Here is a 6,003-nt window from a genome sequence, read left to right on the forward strand (position 1 = left end):
AATTTAGACTGAGAAGCAGAATTTGCATGCTTTCCCACTCAATGATTTTTTTTAGAGCATAATTTGCTTTATTAAAACTAATAAGCATAATGTTTAAATATTTATTATTTTACACTTAATAACATTTACTACTTAGTAATGATATATGATTGAGGACAAAATTTAATTAATATAAACACAAAGATATATTTTTTATTACTCTTTTCCAAATATTATTAATATTATTTCCAACACTATCTTCCCAATTTCAAGGAAGAAGCAACTAGTCTTTACTGCTTACCCTGGTCTTTCATGTCTCTCTTTTGATAGGAAAACTAATCCTCAAGTTAAAACTGAAAAGGGGGAAATTGGTGTTTTATTACCCCTTGAATTAATCCTAGTCTTATTGCACACAGGACATGTCAAATTCTATGGATTCCCAACAATCTGCATTTCTAAATCCTACATTTCATAGGATAAAAGAGAGGGTATTTCTAAAAGCTTTAAATCCTGAAATAAACTACGTTCTTGTTTATTTTTTTATTTGCCTTTCTTTTCTATTGGTTTATTTATTTATTTTTTTTTTACTTTTTTCCCTCCCTTCCTCCTCTCTTGCTCTCTTCCTTCCCTTCCTTCTTTCCTTTTCTCCTTCTGTTTTTGTTTGTTTGTTTGTTTGTTTGTTTTTTGAGACGGAGTCTCGCTCTGTCGCCCAGGCTGGAGTGCAGTGGCCTGATCTCTGCTCACTGCAAGCTCCGCCTCCTGGGGTTATGTCATTCACCTGCCTCCGCCTCCCCAGTAGCTGGGACTATAGGGGCCCGCCACCTCACCCGGCTAGTTTTTCGTATTTTTTAATAGAGACGGGGTTTCACCCAATTAATCCTTTGTTTTTTTATAAAACTGACCCCAAGCTTATCTAATCAAAATTTTGACTGTTACATAATATTTCATTTTATTATACATACACACATTATCTCTTTATTTGGGGAGTTTGCTCTTACTTTAAGCAGAATTTCTTTGCACACTGCTTTATCTTATTTAATTTTACTTTATTTTAAGACATGGTCTCACTTTGACATCCAGGCTGGAATGTGATGGTACGATCATGGCTCGCTGCAATCTCGACCTCCTTGGCTGAAACAGTTCTCCTACCTCAGCCTCCCAAGTAGCTGGGACTACAGGTGTGTGCTACCACACCTGGCTAATTTTTGTATTTTTTGTAGAGATGAGGGATTTTGCCATTTTGCTTAGGCTGGTCTCAACTTCTAAGCTCAAGCAATCCATCCAGCTCGACCTCCCAAAGTACTGGGATTACAGGCATGAGCCACTGTGCCAGGACTTGCACAATGTTTTATTATTGTAAGAAAACAATCCCTTAGCCATTAAAAATTGTGAGTTTTTCTTTAATAGTTTTCAGAATATCCCATCAAAACTCTAACTAGAAGGAGCTCAACTTTATTACCGCAGAAGTGTACTTCATGAGTATCTAATTATCATGTAGACCTTACATTGTACTTAAAACTGATCTAATGAGAAACTTTATTACGGTATCATTATATTTACTAAATTTCCTACCTTATTTTGGGGTAAAATTGGCCATCATTATTTCCAGAAACTACAGCTAATTAGAATCTAAGTATGTGTTCATTTAAACTGAGTTAATATAGCATATATATATTTTTAAATGATCGATTCTTCTTAAATGAATAAAAATGAATAAAATTAATAAAAATGAATTAAATTATTTCTAAATTATTGATTCTGATTTCAGAGAATTCTGCTAGTCATTTGGACAGAATTACAAAGCTAAAATTATCTTTCTTTCTCTCTCCCTCCCTCTTTCTCTCTCTCTGTCTCTCCGACTCTCACACATACACACACACACACACATACTCTTGTCTCCCTTTCTCCAAGGGTTTTAAATGTCTGAAAGTTGCACTCTCTTACAATTTATTTTTAAATTACAAATAAAACTCTAGCCAGTAATTATGGTATTTTCTTTCACAAAACTCTCTCCCCTTTTAAAAATACTATTTTTTTAGTATTATGTCTGGTAGGTGGAAATATGTACTTAATTTATTTCTGATCCCGAGAACCTCAACAGACGATCAGTTTAAAGAATCACAGCTTGTCAATGTCTTTCTAAAATATTTTGTCTACTGTTCATAGTGCCATTTTCCTAAGCTCTACTCTTAACTTTTCTGTTCCACAGACTTTTGGCTTCAGTGTCTATGTTCTTCTGCGAGCTATGCTTCCTGCCACTGTTGATAGGGGTTATGTCTCAGAGAACTTGCTTTCCTAGGAATTGCTCTGTCTAAAACACAGTAAGTCATCAAAAACATTTTCTGAACAAATACGTGAGTGGACAATATGGGCTGGTTCATTTGAATATGCAAATAACACCTCTTCCACATTAAAGAGATATTACCCTTAAGGGAACTAGAGGGGGTTGAGTGAGATGAACAGGATTTTGCACAATGAGTTCATTTTTTAATTTGTGTAATGTGATGACTATATTTATCTTACTGGTCCTTCAAAGTTCCACTATTTGGAATCAGCTGTTCTTTGGATTTTTCCTTGCTGGCATAATTGGAGTCATTCCTGTATTAAAACACTCATAGACGTAATAAATTGCATACCTAGTACACCTGGTGGAAAGTAGCCCACCAGCATTCTGCTCCCCCATGCTTCATGAGAAAGTAACCATCACTACCCCAGTTAATCCCCTTTGTGGAACTTGCCCTTCAAGTAATATTTCTGCATTCTGATGGATAGGACTAACCATTCTTCCTTTTACTATTTATAAACAGTTTGAATGAGAGGAGAAAAACTTTTGGGACACAGTAATTACGTTGAATTACATAGTTGTACTCAACAGAACTAATTACAGTTCAATTAAATTTAATGTTCAAATAGAATCATCATTTTATTATTTCAATAACAAATACCAGTTGAAATGTAAATATGAGGTGATTTTAGATTAAAAATAGTTTTTAATAGTTGTTACTTTTTAGAAATCAAATGTGACTAAAAGTCATGCAGATTCCAGTATAATTCAGCCTTCTGAGAGTTAGTAATTGCTATATTTGGATTTCAAAAAATTTGATAAAAAGTGGCTATGTGTAAATGGACTGACTTGAATTGTGAGGTATCTACACAATGGATATGTATGGATAAAGAGGTATTACATACACTTGAGCTTTCCAAGTTCACTCATCCTAAAATAAAAAGTGGTCCTAAAATAATAGCATCAAAAAGCTACCTGTAGTAAAATGTGGTCTGATTCTCGACTAGTACCCCTAAAACTAAAAGCTGTTAAACTGAACAAACTATATAAGACAACTGTTTTCACATGAGAAGGGGGACTTTCACACCGTAAGTCCTGAATTTGCCTCAGATTTCTACCCATGGATAATTTCCTGGCAGTGGCACAGAGGGGTATATCGTGGACCTTTTTAAGCAAACGGGGCAGAGCGCAGACTGGGGTTGCTGATGCAGTCTCCAGAACGACACTGAAGAGCTCTTGTCAAACATATGCCTAACTTATGTGAACATCTTCAGTGATGGAAAGTTCATATCATCTTTGGACAACTCTGATTATTACTAGGGAACTGAAATCTATATCTTTATTATTATTATTATTATTATACTTTAAGTTCTAGGGTACATGTGCATAACGTGCAGGTTTGTTACATATGTATACTTGTGCCATGTTGGTGTGCTGCACCCCTCAACTCGTCAGCACCCATCAACTCGTCATTTACATCAGGTATAACTCCCAAAGCAATCCCTCCCCCCGCCCCTCCCCATGATAGGCCGTGGTGTGTGATGTTCCCCTTCCCGAGTCCAAGTGATCTCATTGTTCAGTTCCCACCTATGAGTGAGAACATGCGGTGTTTGGTTTTCTGTTCTTGTGATAGTTTGCTGAGAATGATGGTTTCCAGCTGCATCCATGTCCCTACAAAGGACATGAACTCATCCTTTTTTATGGCTGCGTAGTATTCCATGGTGTATATGTGCCACATTTTCTTAATCCAATCTGTCACTGATGGACATTTGGGTTGATTCCAAGTCTTTGCTATTGTGAATAGTGCTGCAATAAACATATGTGTGCATGTGTCTTTATAGCAGCATGATTTATAATCAATACAGGAGCACCTGGATTCATAAAGCAAGTCCTTAGAGACTTACAAAGAGACTTAGACTCCCATACAATAATAATGGGAGACTTCAACCCCTCACTGTCAACATTAGACAGATCTACGAGACAGAAAGTTAACAAAGATATCCAGGAATTGAACTCATCTCTGCAGCAAGCAGACCTAATAGACATCTACAGAACTCTCCACCCCAAATCAACAGAATATACATTCTTCTCAGCACCACATCACACTTATTCCAAAATTGACCACATAATTGGAAGTAAAGCACTCCTCAGCAAATGTACAAGAACAGAAATTATGACACACTGTCTCTCAGACCACAGTGGAATCAAACTAGAACTCAGGACTAAGAAACTCAATCAAAACCGCTCAACTACATGGAAAGTGAGTAACCTGCTCCTGAATGACTCTTCTAATTAGCTCATCGTCCATCTGCTTCTGTCATCTCTAATGCTATTTCCTCACTATGTAAAAATATTCTTCGACTGACTGGTTGGTTCTTTATTTTTTCTATTCTTCACCCAATCCTCTATCAAAATTTAAACATCATTGCTTTCTATTATTCTTACTACAATATTTTACTTTTTTTCCTTCCTAATTATAAATCCTTCTGCCTTGAATGTAAGATTAAGCATAATTTTCTATTTCATAGTGAGAAGTGTTATAACAAATGAAGTGAAACAATATTTCTGAAAGTTTTTTTTTGATATGCTAGATGTTATTTGTAAGTATTTAAAATTTTATTTTCCCTTTTTTCCTCATTCTCAAAATGTTTTTTAATAACTATGCCACTGAAACTCTGAGGGATGCCAAGGGAACACTAATGAACAATAATACAGTCTTTGACATTATAAAACTTACTGTTTGGTGGTAACAGTAGACATTAAACAGATAATTCCACAATTGATTAATTACAATTGTGATAACTAATGAGATGGGCACAATATAGAGAGACAGTCTATTCTGAAAGGTCACAATGGACATTAGATCACATATATATTTACAAAATACTTGAAAGGCTTCACAACTTATATAAATTATTGCAAAAGTTATCATAGAAAGAAATTTTCGTATCCAGTTGCATTAAATGAAGTTAATGACAATTGTAGTTTTACTTTATGTTTATCTTTTGCTTTTTTCTAACTAATGATAGACTTAACCAAGTAATTATAATTAATATATCCATTAAAGTTTCTGCTTTTTTATTGAAGTAATAGTGAGTATTAAATAGATAGTAAGTCATGAACATTGTCTTTTTAGATAGATAATAGCAGTAATAGAAAGAAATAAGATTAATGTATGTGCTGGTATTACGCCAAGATTTCTCTTGCTCTTATTCTTTCTCTCTTTGCTTCCCACCCTCCCTTTCTCTCTCCCTCTTTCTCCTTATATCTTTGTAATATTATTTAATTCAAATGATGACATAATATGTAAGTAGCATAATTTTCCCCATTGTTCGAAGAGACAAACTTAGACTTTTGAGACTTTAAGAAATTTGCTCAGGACAACCAAATTCGTAAGTGGCTTAGGACAAAATTCAAATGCAATTATCTCTATTAAAAGGCCTATACTCTTACCTGGTGAGTTGTGGTTTCACCAACCTTTATTAAATGTTTACCTTGAACTAGGGACTACTTTAAGCAAGAGGGACTACTTTAAGCAAGATGAATTTGGTATGAGCCTGGATGGCAATGTAATGTCCTAGAAGTAAAGGAGTGTAACCACTTCCTAAAAGAGAAGAGTAGCATTGCCTAATTACCTGGAGTTAGAAGGTTCAAAAGGCTTCACAGAAGAGGCACTCTTAAGCTCAATCATGAAGCAAAGTCAGAGTCTGTCCTCTAGAAAATGGCTGCATGTACAAGAT

This window comes from Macaca fascicularis, chromosome 5 (assembly GCF_037993035.2).
Source record: "Macaca fascicularis isolate 582-1 chromosome 5, T2T-MFA8v1.1".
Taxonomy (NCBI): domain Eukaryota; kingdom Metazoa; phylum Chordata; class Mammalia; order Primates; family Cercopithecidae; genus Macaca; species Macaca fascicularis.